General features: G+C 29.8%; 1 protein-coding gene across 8 annotated transcripts in view; it reads right to left on the bottom strand.

Moving 5' to 3' along the window:
• LOC147816233 (histone deacetylase 9-like) overlaps positions 1-18358 on the bottom strand; it is a 163336-nt gene that overhangs the window by 93819 nt on the left and 51159 nt on the right. For 7 of the 8 annotated variants that reach the window (XR_015431892.1, XR_015431893.1, XM_087158404.1 and 4 more), the window contains 3 exons: positions 17053-17188; positions 1834-2055; positions 1651-1731 (listed from right to left, as the gene is read on the bottom strand). The gene's annotated coding sequence lies outside the window, so the exon portion shown is untranslated. The remainder of the gene's footprint in view (positions 1-1650; positions 1732-1833; positions 2056-17052; positions 17189-18358) is intronic. The other variant, XM_087158406.1, reaches the window with a different exon arrangement.

Here is an 18358-nt window from a genome sequence, read left to right on the forward strand (position 1 = left end):
TGAATCAATATTCGATAATTTATTTTGCTAATATGTTTCTTATTTAGCTAATGTTTTGATTTTTTCACCATGTACAATCTAAATAGCTAATATACTTTTTTAAAAGCCAATAAGAACATTGGTAGAATTCTTCTACATAAGTACAATACTATGTCTTTGATGATAAAATACTATGTCCTTGATGATAATATATTATGTCTTTGTGCTAGAACATTGTGTTCATTGGCGAGCGAGCGCAACGAGCCATGGTTCACGGCGTGAACCACATAGGATTGCGTAGCAATTCTCGGGGGTTGGCGAGCGTTAGCGAGCAGGGGGCGAAGCCTCCTAGTATTATTGAAACAGGTATTACTGGCAGCTGCAGCATTAGACGTCTGGTGCATTATTGTAACATAAATGTTTTTATTTATAGCTTTTAATCAATAGTAATCAATAAATTCAATTTAAACACAATAGAAAATATGTTTATACGCATAGGTTTAGAATATGGTAAAAAATTGAAAAAAAAATGCCAATAAATGTTTGCTTTTAAATAAAAAACTTTTTTTTAATAAAATTCTTGGAATTTTTTAGAAAAGGTCAACTTCTATTGCTGCCTTGTTAACGACTGTTTACAATGGACGAACATTTTGAAGACACGAATAAAGGTTTACTACCATGAGGACTAACATTTGAAGACAAAATTCAAATTCGTCATTTCAAGGACAAAAAGTTTTATAGTTTACTCTTGTTATGTAAAATCATTTTGCGGATGGGATAACATAAATTTTATTCAAATTAATATACGTTAATAATTTCCTATTCCGGGCTATTTTTTAGAAGTAAGAATAAAGTGTTTTCTAAATGAAAGCACAGTTAAAAGTTTTTCAATCCAAAACTTTTTTGAGAAATGGGAAAGCGAATATCTTATATCGGTTAACGATGTCGGGAGCTGGGCTTAAGTTTGGAGGCCAAATTTAAATTTCTGTTTTTATTTCTTTCGTTCAGCTAAAATTAATTTTGAATATTATTATTATATCTTTTAATATATTAATTATTATAGTATTTAAATATTATTATATCTTTTTTGTGGAGAGATAACGATTTATTTATTGTGATATCGATTTTCTAAATTCGATGTTAAATTTAAACTTTTGATTATTTTGTCAAAAAACAGCGAAATCTTGTGTTGGCCAATTTTTTGGTAATCAAATGAAAGTTACCGATTTCCTGTAATTTTTATTAAAATTTAAAACATTTTAAAAATTGCCAGAAAATTTTTCTGTTTGTAAGTGTCACTAGTAGAATTGTCATAAAAGGTTATGAAAGCAACGCCATTTTATAAATGATTTTTTTTTTCGAATAATTATTTGGACAAAAAAAAGCTTTTTTTAAATTAATGACAATGAAAAAGATTGTGTTTAAGAAAATATGTACCTTGTGTTTTGAAATCTACAATTTTGAGAAGAAAAAAGTCAGCAAAAAGAACAGGTTGCACCGTTAAGAGTTATTTTCATTTTTTTCAAAAAAAAAAAAGAGACTATAAATAGTGTTGTTGCAACTAGAAAAAAAAACTAGAATTGTTTTAGAATCATTATTGAGAAGTGAAACTTGAATTTCGAAACAGGTAATCATAAAATTAAGCACGGAACATGAGAAGGAAATTCGTACCTGAATTATGGTTTATCACATTATGCACCTAAATCAACGTCATCGCTCTTCCATATCAGGAAAAAAAGGCTACAACTTGTTCTGTAAAAATTGAAAAAAAAATTATAAGAGAATAAATGTGGTAATCGGCATTTCAAATCACAAAATTTAATAAAAATTTATTGAAAAATTAACGACACTTACATTTTAAAAAACGAACTTGTGCACTGTGCGAAACATCACGGAAACAGGTAGAAACGAGACAGCAACTTATAGTATGTCTATTTAAAGAACTCCCCTTAGGACAAAGACTAAAGCCGTCTACTGCTATGGAGTCGCAGTCGTTTCAGGTGGCCGGGGTGCAAGTGGCTCTTTTTACCCCTTCATCATGAGGTGAGGATAGTTGAGGTGGTATGCGTTCTGGTCCTAGTAAAATAAAAGTAAGTATTATTAAGTGGACACATTACATGAGTATTTATCATCAGAGATGATGCAGATTGAACAGTTCGGAAAAAAAGATATCACCCTGAATAACTTTCGTTCTAATGATCGGATTTTCACAAACTAAGTGTCAAACTTAATGGTTCCGGGGGATACTTCAAATATGCTGATTAATTAGAGCTAACTATTTATCAAGTAACGAAATCAGACACAAAAACGTACTTTCTCTGAATAAACATATATATTTTTTACATATTTGGAATCCTGACCCTTGAAATCGGGGGGGGGGGTCGACAAAATTTCGAAAAAATTGGGTTGCAATAAAGATTTATATGAATGGCGAAAGAATGCCAAATTACCTTGCCATAAGGTGAAACAATTAAAAACAACCTCAGAGAAATTGAATGCATGACAAGACTGCGAAACGTGTTTCTCCGTTGCAACGCACCAAGAGGAAAATTTTTGAGGCTGCTTTCTAGGCAAAGAAAACAGATTGTCCTTTTATTTTTTTACTCTCCTTTAAAAATAAAATTTGAATCAATTAATACATTTACGATTTTCCAATATTTTAGAATCTAAACGCTGAACTTCCTATCTGACATTTTTTTAAAATCTGTTTTAACGTCATTTGTGTGAAATTTTTTTACTAAAACCAAATTTACATAAGTTATTATAAATTTATGAAGAGTTGTAGGGCTAATTGCTTTTACACCTCAGTTCGAGTCTCTTAGGTAAGGGAAAGAAAAAAATAAGATCCAGCAAAAAATTTGGAGAACCCGAAAAAGATTTCGATTTTGATGCAGAATCCCAAGTTTTTGTAAAATTCACGATATTTCTTTTCGATAAAATTGAAAAACTTAGTAAATGTTACAACATTCCAGTAACAACATTCCTTAGTAAATGTCCTACAATATGCAAAACCACAACATAGAATATTTAATTTCAAAAACTTGAAAATTTGTTGTCACGAAATGTTGGGTTTCGAAATTTTAGATGTAACATTTGTGAAATAACAAGTAATTTTTAAATTTAGAATTCTTAAAGAAATTAGCTAATTACTTATATGAGTTCACTCTTGAAACTATTAATCATACATAAACTATCCTACTACCCTACACGGGGGCCGTAGAATTTGCACTTCATAAGATTTGTGAATGATACTAAGTAAACTTGGTTTGCAGTAAAAAGAATGGATGTTATTTACGCACTCATTTCATTAGTTTATTAAAAAGAATAATTTATAAAATTAAAAGAAAGGAAAATGAAGGTTTAAAATACCCCTAATTAAACAAAAGAACAATTGTTTTTACAATACTTTTTTAACTTAGACATTCCTCTCATGAGATAATTTCTTTTCTCTTTTTTTTATAATTAGTTAAAGCCAGCTTACGCATTCTTGTATTAATTTTTGCATTTTATATTTGAAAATTCAAAGTCGAATGGCGTGCACCCCTAGTCCAAAGAATAAAAGTAAAATAGTTGTAAGGTCGATTACATTATATCGTTATTATATCGACATTATTTCGAAAAAAATTAACTACTCTGGTTCAATGAAACAGTTATCAATGAATCATTCATATTCTTGTTTCCTTATTACGAAATAGATCACAACTTGTATTCATAATTTCTTCAAAACATGTGTTAAAACTATTATGATAGGTTATTTAAGTAGAAAAAAGAACAATTTTTGAGATGATGATTCTAAAAATAGCACGATTTTTGAATCGATGACAAATAAGGCATATCGAACATTTTCCTGATATGCAATATTTTTTTGAACTGTGTTAAAGTTTAAAAATATTTACAATTTTTTAAGCAAATTTTTTCAACATTATACTTTTTAAAAGAGCAACTTTCTTAAAGTTAAATGAGAGGAATAACTTTGAACGTCAAAATAAAATTGTATGTCCGTAATTTTTTGCTCATTTAAAAAACGAAACAAAATGTTATGTTTTTTGCTGGGCACCCATAGGCATTTGCAATTACTCAAATAAATAAGAAACAATAAAAAAGACGATCTTCATTTTTTATCTTTATTTTTCGAAAACAAAAGTATGCTTAGTAAATAGACAGTCTGAATCGAATAAATTTGATTTGCAGAATATTTTTAATTTCTTGTTAAGATTTAATTTTCAGCTAGCTAACAATTATTCTAAGTCTTCTTTTAATAAAAATTTGACAATAATTTAAAAAGGATATTTACTTTGAAGGAAAACCAAATTTAAAGTACTAAAATAATTGACTAGTATATTAATGAAGAATATTTGAAGAATAAGATTTTGAGAAATGTAAAAACTTAATTAAATAGTTGGTAAAATAATTCTGTGAATCACGAGCAGACGGGTAGTTAACAAATTATAATTTTAAGATGCTTAAAAACGATGACTACGTATTCGTATCAATAATTGTAAAATATATAATGTAGAAATTGATAAACATATTATTCCAAATCTATGCATATGTTGTTATTGAAGGAACAAGCTAAAAAATAAAATTAAAAAGAACTGATGCATAATCGCATTCTATCAGGAACATGCTTTTATAAAAATACTTTTCGTTGAATAAAATATTTTGACTCAATAAAATGTTTTATTCAAAGCTCTTTATTAAATTACGAATAGATTTTTAGATGACAAAAAAAAGAAATATCGTATTTTATAATTTAAAAAAAAAATGATTAGCAATCTGTTATTAGCAAAAATATGTATGAAATTTTACTCTACACTCATTTAAGTCTACTTCCTCGTAAGTTAACCACATTTAAATATTAATCGCCCGATTTAAATATTTTTTTCTTTTCTTGCCAAATTATATTTTTTTAAATGATTAATTTTAATTTTTCTCTGCTTCTATCAAATAAAAACTGTGGAAACTTTGAATTTTGCAACAAAAAATTCGTAGATTAATATTTAATCGTATAAGAATTTTATACCTCACAATTCAAATTTTTTTCATCCACAATTAAATTAAATAAAAAATAATAAATTATTTAAAAATATTTTTTGCATGAAATTATCTTTGGGTAAATGGGTTTTATAAGTAGGTGCAATTTTTTTTCGAATTTCTGAATGAGTTTTAAAAATATTACTAAAAACGCAAAAAGTGAAATTATTAAGGTGTTCAAACTTTGAATCGCTCTCCTGACCTAACTACGGGGACTATTTTTCCCGGATTGCGACTAACCCCTATATTTTGAAGGTTAAGAATCCAAACATGTTTAAAAAAAACATGTTTATTCAGAGAAAGTACGTTTTTGTGTCCGATTTCGTAACTTAATAGTTAGCACTAAATAATTTCCATATTTGAGATCACCCCCAGGAATTATTAAGGTTGACGCTAAGTTTGTAGAAATCCGATCATTAGAACGAAAGTTATTCAACGTGAAATATTTTTTTTTGCAGACTGTACAGTCCGCAAAAAAAGAAAGATATCACCCTGAATAACTTTCGTTCTAATGATCGGATTTTCACGAACAAAGTGTCAATCTTAATGGTTCCTGGGGGTGACCTCAAATATGCTAATTAATTAGTGCTAACTATTAATTATGTTACGAAATCAGACACAAAAACGCACTTTCTCTGAATAAACATATATTTTTTTTTACATATTTGGATTTTTAACCTTCAAAATATAGGGGGTAGCCGCAATCTGGGAAATATGGTCCCCATAGCTTGGTCAGGAGAGCGATCCAAAGTTCGTACCCCTTAATGTTAATTTCACTTTTAACGTTTTTAGTCATATTTTTAAAACTAATAAAGCAATTCAAAGAAAATTTCACCCAGTCATAAAAATCATTTACCCAAAGATAATTACATGAAAAAAATAATTTTTATTAATAATTATTTTTTATTATTTAATTAAATTGAAAATGAAAAAAATTTGAATTATAAGGTATGAACTTTTTTATACCATATTAATCTACATATTTTTCAATTGAAAAATCTAAAGTTTCAACTGTTTTTATTTATTAGAAACTGAGAAAAATTAAAATTAATTATTCAAAAAAAATTAATTTGGCGACAATAAAGAAATAATTAAATGGGGCGATTAATATTAAAATGTGATAAACTTGCGAGAACTTGACTTCGCGCACGTCGCGTAAAATTTCATTCATATATTTTTCGCTAATAATCGTTTGCTAATCTTTTTATTTTTATATTTTAAACTATAAAATACAATGTTTCTTTTTTAGTCTTCTTAAAATCGATTTGCAATTTAGTAAAGAAATTTGAGTAAAACATTTTATTGAATAAAAAACATTTTTTTCAACGAATGTCGAGTTTTATAAAAGCATGCTTCTGATAGAATATGATTATACAACAGATTGTGCTTCCTTAATGTGATTACTTTTTATTTTTTAGTTTTTTTACTCAATAACTGATACAATTGCAATAATATACATACGTATGAATAAATACGTATGAATCTTGAATATATATTTTATAAATATTAATAAAAATGCGTAGTCAACATTTTTAAGCATCTCTCACAACATTGCAAATTTCTCAACATCTTATAAGGTAAACAAACCAGTGAAGGAACACTTAAGCTTAGCTTGCCTTTAAAAAAATCATAAAAATCTCAAAATTTGTAATTTCAGCTAAATGATAGTGTCGACGTATTTGTTATTAAATGCAAATTATGTAAAAAACATTTAGATAACTTACATAATATTGTTCTAAGCTTTTGGTGGTTTAAATAATAAGTAGTAAGATAACCAAGTGAAGGAACAGTTCTTACCAGTGAATAAACACTAAATTTTCCAGTGAATGAGCACTTAATTTTTAGAATGTTTGATGTTCGTTAGGAATCCACAGGCCACACAAATGTCTAAAAGCAAGATTTTTCTTGGAATTACAACATATAACCACAGTTAACGTGGAAAGTGTTACTTTTTTCAGTCATGGAATGTAAAGTAAAATATGTTTGAATACATAATTTAAAAAAAATGTTTTTAATTTTTTTTCTCACAGTTTAATAGTCCGTTCTAAATTATGAGCGTTTATCATTGTGTAATACAATGTTGTTTTTATTATTATTATAATTAGATCACTTTTTTGTTTACTCTTTTCCCTATATTTTTTAAGCTTTTTTTAAAATCTTTTTAAGTATTTTTTTTCTCTTCGTCATACTTTCGGCTTTAACTTTTTTTTCCAGCTCTTTCAATCTCTTTAAAGTTTTGTTCTTTTTCTGAAGTTAATGCAAAAAAGTAATTTATTTCTTTTTCTTTTGATTTAACCGTCCTCTTTTTTCCAAATTTTTGGCCAATGTAAATGTATCTTCGAAATTTCTTTTGATTTTTCCAGTACCATTTCTAGAATTCCTCACTGGATAATAAATGAGAAAAAGGAGTTTCGAAGTTTGAGTAAAATCCACCTCTCATTGACTTATATCTAGTGGATCTTCAGCAGTACTCACCATTTACTTATGGAACCAATTTTTTTTGCAACTAACAATGCCTTAAGAGGACTTATCTCAAAATCAGTTTTCAAGATGCATTATCAATGTTAGTTGTTTCATCTTCAGTGCCAAAATTTGATTAACCAAATGTTCTTTTTGAAATAAATTCTTCTATATTGAGAAAATCACAGGCTATTGGATATTTGGGAGATTAAACTTTTCTGTCAATGTTCCTTTAAGAATTTGCAACATAACTTGTGAGATTTCTTTCTCAAGCTTCTGAAGAAATAGTGCATCGTTACTCACGAAGCATGTGTTTTGTTGATAAGCTGTCTTGCTCATTAACTCTTGGTGTCTGTCTCGCATGCATTTGTTAAAGTAAACGTTTTCTACATCGAATGGAAAAATATCAAATCAAAATCTTATTTAAGAATGGATGTAAAATTTTCTCGACATATGTTTTACAATTCTTTTGTTTTCAAGATCTAACTGGAGATTTCCATGAATTAGGTACTAAACCAGAAAATTTGTTTTGATGAACAAAACTTGCTCAGTTTCAAATTGATATGAGATTTATATCTATCCAGAAGAAGCAAAATAGGGAATTTGATAGCATTTTTAATTAGCCATGGGTATAAACATCTGCATTATAATTGTAAAATGTTGCTGCGGTCCTCGTTTCATTTCATGAATCGCTTTTTACAATGAAATATATAGCAGTGACTGATTCTGTAATATCTCAAGGAATTCTTCAGTAAGGAAAAACTACCAAAGGAGGTACTTTTTTCTTTCCTAGGTACTTTAGAATATAAATCCTTATAATTTTTAGGGCCAAAGATTTTTCCAATTTAGGGGAAGTATTTAACTCTGGTTTCGTTCGCATTGTAAATGCAATCACTTTCTAAAAGGATGCCAAGACTACATCCCTCCTAAAGATTCTTTTAAATTTCTTAAAACCAGTATTTCGAATATTATTCTCTAAGGGAAGTTTTGCCTTTTGAAATTATCTTCACATTGCACTGAGTTATCGGTGGATGTCTCCTTAAAAAAAATTTCACCCATTTTTCACCTGGATGATTGCCTTTAAATCGATTTTTCTTACCAGTTCCCGTCAGGACGTTAAAGACCGCGATAAGATAATAATTTACTTAATTATTGGCACAAAAACCTGCAAAGAAATTTTCTATTCAAGCTTTTATTATTATATTTAGTTGTTATATTTAGTCAGTAAACATAGTTTATTAAGGTGTCTAAGGTATGATGTAATAACTAATCACTACATTTTTAAAGATAAATAATAAATAAATTATTATTATAATTCTTTAAATATATTTAGCAATTAAATTTGCATTTTGAAATGAAATTGTTATAGGAACTATTCATACATCATTTAACTGAATTTTAGGTGTCCTCTATACCTAAAAACTACTTATTATCCATGTAAAATCATATTTCACACATACTGTTCATTCACTGGGAAATCTATTCACAGTGAAGGAACATGTCTGTTCCTTCACTGGTTAGAAGTTGATTTTTACATTTTTAGCATGATTTTGATTTATAATATGACTAAAGGTACAAGAAAATTAATATTTTTCTCTTATTTTCATTAACTTGAAAAAATCCCAGTAAAGGAACACTTGTTTATACATTGGTTTTTCATCGCTCTGTAATCCAGTTAATTAACACCCCCTAATCTCAGTACTTGCTTATGTTATGATGGTTAAAATAAATAAAACGTAACTTCAATGACCATATTTTGAATTCTTTTTTTCACAATGAAAAGAAAAAGCATTATTACATGCAATTAATTGTAGTTTAAACGGATAACAACAAACACTGACCTTATAATTTTGTCAAAGAAACAAGGCGTTGAACAGATACTAACAAATTCAAAACTTTTTCCAGAGAAGACTCTAAGACCAGGTAACTCAGCGCATTGTTAGATGACTTCCTATTGTTAGGTAGTAAGCTACTGTTACCAATCAATCGAATTAAAATGATTAAAATCTTATTTTTAAAAAATATCTATGAAATGTTCTTTCATTGGGGTGTGTTCCTTCTCTGGTTGGTTTACCCTATATCGTCTTAATCTTAAAAGAAATTTCCGGAAGTGTTTCGCAGAACTATTTTACCAACTATTTAATTAAATTTTAACATTTTTAAAAATCTTATTCTTTACCCTTTTACGTTTATTATTTCTTCATTAATATACTAATCAATTTTTTTAGTACTTTAATTTAGGTTTTCTTTAAAGTAAAGTTCCTTTCTAAATTATAGTCAAGTTTTTTTAAAAGACTTATATTGCTCCGAGGGATCTACTCAATAATTTCGCTATTTCCAGAATGGAATCTGCTTGATCGAAACATATTATTCCTTGAAAATTAAAATGAGGAAAAAATTAACTTTTATTGTTTATCTAAGCTTATTCCATTTATAGCGGTATTAAGGTTAAGGATATGCGATGGAAGCCCCGTTTACTATTATACTATAAATGCATTAAATCATGTATCTTGAATAATTCATTTCAAGCAAATTATTTAATAATTTTAAGCAAATAAAGGTGTAAAAATAAACTCGATCGAAATATTCCGAAAGTATACCCTAAAATATATGTAGAATAAACTTTGAAATCGATATATAAAAAATACCTTTTCAAACAACTTCGAGTAGGACATTAACGCTAACTTGTTTTAAATAGTTGTCCTTGTAACTATTTAATTTCGATTCCTGGTGCTGGGGGACATTCCATTTTCACATTCGACTTTTGAAATATCAATTGTAAACGGAATTTTTTTATGTCCTTAAATTAAAATGTTAAGGCTTGCAGCAAAAAAAAATGTACTGCATTGATTTTTTCACAAAGCAGTGAATTATTAATTTTTTCAATCTAAGAACCTGTGCCTCTAACTTATGTAAAACTTATTTTAATATGGAGTGAAATAATTTAATATGTTGTGTAACTAAATGGATAATCCCAAGAAACTGAATCGAAAATATAAAAACTTCATTGATTTAAAAAAATAATAGATAATAATAAAAATCTACATGTTTTGAGCGTACAATAATATAAGTCACAAGTTATTCAAGCCTGACAAGTCTTGAAAATGGGCGATTATATTTGAACGCTCGAAACTTTTCAACTTTTACTACCCTCTTCATATGTTTTGAAGCCAGTTGACTTTTTATTGTCAATTATACTGTTTTACAGTTGGGTCTTGATCATTATTTTGATAAGGATTTTACACTCGTTAAAGTAAACATATTCATTTTAATATTTTAACAGGATTCATGTGGTCTTTAAAAACGTAAGAGCATCAATATTGTAAAAGTTATATTTAACTTAAAAAGTAAAATTTTGAGACCAGATATTTTCAGTTAATGAAATTGAATATTTTATCTTTTAAGTTTTTGTGCCCCTATTTCAGTATCTTAAGTATCTTACAAGCTCTGTTTAGAAAGAGAGTATCAGATATACATAAGGAAACAAAAATAATCATAAGAGCAGTATGTGGTGGTAAATGTAGCTTATCGTAATTGAAGAACATGCTGTGCGACACTTAATGGCGAATTTGCGAACATAAGTTTCAGAATGTATCGAAACATGAGGATGATATTTTCTAATCATCTTTATCCAAAGAAAACCATATGTAACCTAAATATCTAGCAGAATGAAGCGATTTTTTAAACAATTAATCATACAATACGCAACATATTATTTCAATATCTTATTCTTGAATATAACATATTTCAATGTTTTTAAAATGCCACTAAACATTCAGCAATACCTTCAGTTATAGAAAAAAGAAATATCGTAAATTACAGAAAACTCTGTGAATGTGCATTAGAATTACTATACAATCTACATTTTATTTTTCAAGCACTTTTTTTCCATTCAAACTTTCTTGCCTAGAAGACTCAATTAAAGCTGTAAAAATGATAATCTCTAAAATTTTGTATATAGCTATAATAAGTTATGTTAATTTGATTTTAGTATGAAATCCTCGAATAAATATAGCAAAAACAACATAATCTAAATAATATCAGAAAAAAAGTTCATGTGTTTAAATTCTAAAAACTCAGAACATAATAAATTATTTATAAATCGATTCAAATTTTCTTATCAAATGGGATTAAAATAATTTTTATTTTTTGCTTTTTGGACAGAAATCAGTTTAAAAATTGTCTATTGCTTAGAAACTTCGAGATATTTTCTATTAACAATTAATAAAACCTCTCCAAGCAATAACAGGACTTTATTTCAATTTTTTTACGGTCAGATTTTGGTTGCCTAGCAACCTAGTAAAATTAAGCATTCCTCTTTTGAATTAGTCGATGGGTTATCTTAAAATATTCATTTGCGCAGGCGACTTTTTTTTAGCGGTTTTCTGGACTATCGCCAAATATATAAACCTTTATTGCTACCCAATTTACCACCCAATTTTTTTAAAATTTTGCTACCCCCCCCCCCTAATTCAAGTGTCTAGATTCCAAATATGTAAAAAAAAATATATGTTTATTCAGAGAAAGTACGTTTTTGTGTCTGATTTCGTAACTTAATTAATAGTTAGCACTAATTAATTAGCATATTTGAGGTCACCCCCAGAAACCATTAAGATTGATACTTAGTTCGTGAAAATCAGATGATTAGAACGAAAGTTATTCAGGGTGATATCTTTTTTTTTTTTGCGGACTGTACATACATAAGTATAAATACATAAATAATAATAAATATGAATACAAAATACAAGTATAAATATGTAATTATATAGATTTTGATTATCTTTATATATAGATTTTGATTATATATCTATATAATTATACTTCTATACTTCCATATATCTATATAATTATACTTCCTGTACCAAGTTTGTCAGTATAACAAAGCAACAAAAAACATGTCTCTACTATACATCACATCACATAACGCTTATTCATCATTCCAATAGATATCACCCAGTTATACCCCAGTTAATAGTGCAATAACCAAAAAATGGCAAGAAACCAAAAAATAGTAGAGCAATAATGGAAGCCAGAAAATAGCAGACATAGTTTATTACACGAGGGTGCTTTTTTTCTCCCCTGATTCCCTTTCTCTCCTCAAACCTGTCTTAAATATTGATCCAACACTCCTAACTGAAATAGTTAAACCTCGTCACCACCTTTGCTCCAGACAAATGGCGAGGGGAGTTTTTTTCCATAGACAGGCTGTATAAGAGATTGTTTAAATTTTTAATATGTTTCGGAAAAGGTGGTCTGTTGATTGCCTTGCTCAATTAATTCTTCATTTTTAGACAGATCGTTAAAAATAAATTATAAATCATTTAACGTAAGCATTGCTTTTCAGTTTATCTTTTCCTCACGCTGCATGCATGTGATTAAAGGTGGGTATGTAAAAACAAGCTGACATACATTGTGGATTTTCTTTCGCTGTTATAGGTACATTTCCAGATGCCGATATGTGTAAATATGTTCTGTTGTTGAAAGACAGGCATTATATCTTAATTATATTACATCATTTTATATCTTAATATAGACATTATTTTTCGATAAATAGCTTCTTTAATTAAAATTGTCCTCTATTTCCTGTTGGAATAGATGAATCAATGTGTTTTATAACATTTTCCATCATGTAAAAGTTAGTTTGAAAATCACTTATTTTAATTGTGGTATGTAAACTGCTGTTTGTAGAAAATGCAACACCATGAAGGAATCATCAGAATCAAATGAAATTCGCAGCAAATGTCAATTATAGGATATTATGCAAATTAATAAAGTTTCAGAGCCATCGCGCGTGCGTGGCGCGCGCAGCGCCCTCTGAATTGATGCTGAAAGCGTATAAATAAAGTGCTGTAGCGGGACGTTGAAAATAGTCTATGATTATTTGTTAGTGGCAAACGTTTAGTGAGACCTGAGTATGCCTCCACGACGGAAGAATAAGAAATTCAAGCAACTTACGGAGTTTGAACGAGGGAGGATAATCGGCCTTCGAGAAGGAGGATTTTCCTATCGCGCAATAGCAGCTCGTATGCAGCGGAACAGTTCCACAGTGATGCGAGTTTGGAAGCAGTGGACCGACGAGCACCGAACAACTCGAAAAACAGGCACTGGACGACAGAAGGTGACGTCAGAGCGCGATGATCGACACCTGCTCCGCATGGCGGTGAATGATCGCACAGCTTCCTCCAGGCAGCTGGCAGCACATTGGTCTACTGCTACAGGTGTACAATTGTCGGCTTCGTCAATTCGTCGTCGTCTGCTGCGTCGTGGATTGCGTGCAAGGGTGCCATTATACAGGATTCCCCTCACGGCGGATCATCGACGGCTGCGTCGGCAGTGGGCTCTTGAGCACAGAGACTGGCGAGCTGATTGGCACCAAGTTGTCTTTTCAGATGAATCACGCTTCAATTTGTGGACCCATGATGGCCGTGTTCGTGTTAGACGTTATGCCGGTCAACGCTGCCTTCCTGAGTGTATTATTGAACGACATAGTGGTCGAACACCCGGAGTTATGGTCTGGGGTGCGATTTCGTATCATGGACGATCCAATTTGATACGAATTGAGGGTAATCTCAATAGCAACAGATACGTCCGTGAAGTGCTACAGCCCGAAGTAGTTCCTTTCCTTCAAGGCATCCCTGGAGCTATCTTTCAGCAGGATAATGCACGCCCACATGTTGCGCGGACTGTTAGAGACTTCTGTTCAGCACAACGCATGCAACTTCTTCCTTGGCCTGCTTATTCGCCGGATATGTCGCCTATTGAGCACGTGTGGGATATGGTTGGTCGGCGTCTCACTCGTGATCCGCGTCCTGCAGTTTCCAAAGACGAACTTTGGTTGCGCATACAAGCGATATGGAATTCTCTTCCTCAAGCAGATATTCAACATCTGTTTGACTCCATGCCACGTCGTATAGCAGCATTTATTGCAGCGCGTGGTGGCTGCACCAAATACTGATTTCGGACGCTTAATTTGTTTCTTTTGTTTTGAAAATTTCATCATTTATTTGTATCAGTACAAGTCGTTTCTGCATTAAATTTCATTTGATTCTGATGATTCTTTCATGGTGTTGCATTTTCTACAAACAGCAGTTTATATTAACAACAATGTAAATAGAACTCTTATTTAGGCAATCGATAATAAAATAATTTTTCGATTAATCGATTTAGGTACATTGAAAGAAAAAAAAAATTTTTTTCAACTGAAAAAATGCTAATAATTGTAAAAGTCATTAATTAACTGAAAAAATGCTAATAATTGTAAAAGTCATTAATTAAATAATTGTTTTGTTCAGTTCTTTCAATCTATTGTATTTGAAGTTTCAAAGCACACAATATAAATCGATATACCTTTTACTTGTAGTTAGTGGCATAGCCTGCGGACAACAAGAAAGAACATATGTCCTGGTTGTAGGATTAGATATGCGCCAATTTTTTAATTTCTTTTTAATATGATTATCTCTTTATTATATATAATCTTTGTTTAGTATATCCTTTTAATATAAAATAACTAACTGAATACCCTCCAGATTGATTTGCCAATTACAGGCCCAATAACTACTAAAAATTGTATAGGGCATGTATTATTGTTTGCTAATGCGTGTAGGCTTATTATTTAATAAAATATTTTTTTTGCGAATTGGAAAAGCAGATACTTCTCCTTCAATCAAAAAAAATAAATATCAAGTGTAATAGATATAATTGTTATAAGAACTACATAATTCAACGCATACAGTTCAATTTTAAACCAAATCAAATTCATGTTCTTACAATAATGAGTTACGTTGGTTTAAATTTGTAAATTCTTTTTCAATGTAAAATTTAACAAATGAATTTACTTATACAGTCAATGCTAAACTTATAACAGTCCCAAAAAATAAAAATGTGACTTGTTTTTACACATTGGAGCAAGATAACATGTTTTGTTACAGTTTACTTTATTATTATTATTTTTTTAATTTTCTATTATTAGTGTAATTAAAAAAACTGAACTTGTTAGATATTTACTGACCACAAATAAAAATTTCAAATGATGTAACCCTTGATTTTACAGTTTTGCCTATAAATTATGGAAAACTAACATTAAGTTAAAAGTCATTATTTCTAAAACTCCAGTTTTTAACCTTGAAAATGATACCTTGTTGTTTAAAAAATATTAAGTTTAAAATTCTTGTCATCTGGTTGATCTTAACTAGGAATTGCAAAACTAAATACCTGTGCAGTGCAGAACAAAATAAATATAAGTTTCCTTTTCCTTCTTAATAATAAACACATTTGAATGAAATTCTATTATATTTTATGATTATATATCATTCAACATGTTTCCTATACATTTCTTAGTTTTCGCCAACTTTTTAGGATATAAGAAGGAAACAGTTTCTGAAATATCATCGCTAGAACGTTTACAAACTTTCGTCTGAGTAATTTCTACAAAATTTAAGTTTTGAGTCGAAAATCAAACATTTACCAAAAAAAAACAGTAAAATTAAATGTTAACATATAATTAGTTTGTAAAAGAACCGTTCTATTAAAAAAATATAAAAGGTTAAAATAAAAATCGAAAAATAACCATCCATGGAATAATTGTAACAATTTGTTGACAAACATTGCTGTTTTTAAGAAACTGATGGCTTTGCTGAGAAAAATTAATTCATTAATTTCATTGGACGAGAGTACAAAAGCTTTCAGAAGGGGTGCAATAAAAAATCTATTATTAAATTGTAACCATCTAATTTTTGAAGAATTTCATAAAGTGAAAAATATTAAAACATTTTGAATAATTTTGTCAAAAGAAAAAAAAAATACCCTCAAAGAATCAGAACATGCTTGAATAAATAGATTTAGCCCACAGAATAGAACAAATAAATAAATAAAAAAACTCATGCTTTTATATAAAAAAAAAAGTAATCCCCTTCTTCCACCTCCACAACAATCTTTGTCGTTCCTAAACTGCAGTCTCCAAATAGGTTGAAGGTTTTTCCATTCAACCATGACAGGTCGAAGGTTTTTCTATTCAACCATGACAGGTCAAAGGTTTTTAGCAACCATGAGAGAGAGAGTTATAAGTGGCTTTCAAGTTTAACAGGGTTATAATGGAGCAAATTTAAACGCAAGTAAAGTATTGCTTAGTCGATTATATTTAAACTGTTTGGTGATAAATTTCCATCCAAAGAAGTGAATGTAATGGATGGTAAAATAATTTAAAGAAAAAATTCTAGCTGATAATTGCAGGTGGGTGGCCACCCTGTTACTGATCCCATTAGTCTCTGAAGACTGTATAGGAGTCCTAAATAGACCACCATTAGAATGTGATTTTGAATGTTGAACTTAAATTATAAAACATAAATAATTGAGATAGTTAATACAGCAAGTGTCAGTTAGAGTAATAAATCATAAAGTATGCAAACAACTAAGGAAGAACTCCATTATAATAACTTCCAGCATGCAGATTCTCATAACATAGTTTAAGAAATAGTAAACATTATAGAGAACATACTTTATGTTGGCTATTTATAATTTCTAGGTGGTTATTTATAGTTTCATGCAAGAAGTACCAAAAATAATTCCACAACTTTCAAATACCTGGAGTTTGCTTCAAAAACTGGTCTAAACACTTCAAAAATGTTTTCTTTGGAAAAGTTATTGACAGAAGGTACACGGTCATCAAATACGCTGTCGTAAGACTGTCGCTTTATTGGATTGCCTAAGATTTCACAAGCTGAAATACAAGACAGAATTATACAATTAAATTATGAAAGGGTGAAAAAATGCCAAAAAAAGATAACAAGAACTATGAGTAACAGTCATTTATAAAATTCCATACAAAAAAAATATTCCAAGCTGCATTATTATTAGTAAATAAACAAAAGACTAAACTTTATAAACTAGTTAAGGGAAAGAACTACTAAGATTAAACACGTCAACTTATTAATCCTGAATAAAGTTCATGACAATATAGACAAATTATTTACAATATTTGCATAACTGGTGTATAGATGATAAATATATATGCATGTTTGTATGCTGTGATCAGATTTTGTCCAAAAATCTAGAATAAGATTCTTTTTTCATTAAAACCCACAATACAATAATTTATAATTTTGACAGAAAGAAAATTTATGATCTCTCTCTCTCTCTCTCTCTGTGAACCATTTCCGTAAAATGAATACCACATTTCTCAAAACCCAGAGATCCTTACGTGTTCAAGAGTTCGTGACTCAATCACAGGTCGGCCGAAGACTCCCCGTGTAGCAAATGGTGACTGGTGCACGTTAAATCTGTCGAGTCGCAAAGTCCTCCATGTTTTCATAACAAATCAATACCTCTGGGGGTACTGATCCAGGAGTTTCCTTATCTTCTGGATTGGCCCAAAATGACAAGGCTGCAGAGTTGAACATTAGTAGTCGTAAACCCAAACATTGGGTCGGCTGTTCAGCGACGGATAGAAAAAAAAAACAAGTAGTCTGGGCTGGAATAGCCTGGTTGGTAGGGCACGGGGCCCATGTCCAAGAGGTCGCCGACCGAAGACTCCCCGTGCAGTGGATGGTGACTGACGTACGTTAAATATGTCGAGGTCACAAAGTCCGTCAAGTTCCCTTGACAAATCAATGCTTCTGGGAGTATTGATTCAGGAGCTCCCTTTTCCTCTGGAGTCAACTTTGAAAGTAGTTTCGGCAAATAAAATTTCTCCCGAAATAGGAAAGATAGTAGCGGAGAAGAGATATCAAATATCAAACAATGATTTTACTTCATATATGTTTATTACAATGCACTATTCAAAATAAAAATATTTGTTTCTATGAACACTGATTTTTTTTTGCGGCCCACCTAAAGTTAAGTATTGTTTATTTGGCCCAAATTAGCTTTTGAGTTTGACACCCCTGGTGTA

The sequence above is a fragment of the Parasteatoda tepidariorum genome, chromosome 2 (genome assembly GCF_982258835.1).
Source record: "Parasteatoda tepidariorum strain Cologne lab strain chromosome 2, Ptep-v5.0, whole genome shotgun sequence".
Lineage (NCBI taxonomy): Eukaryota > Metazoa > Arthropoda > Arachnida > Araneae > Theridiidae > Parasteatoda > Parasteatoda tepidariorum.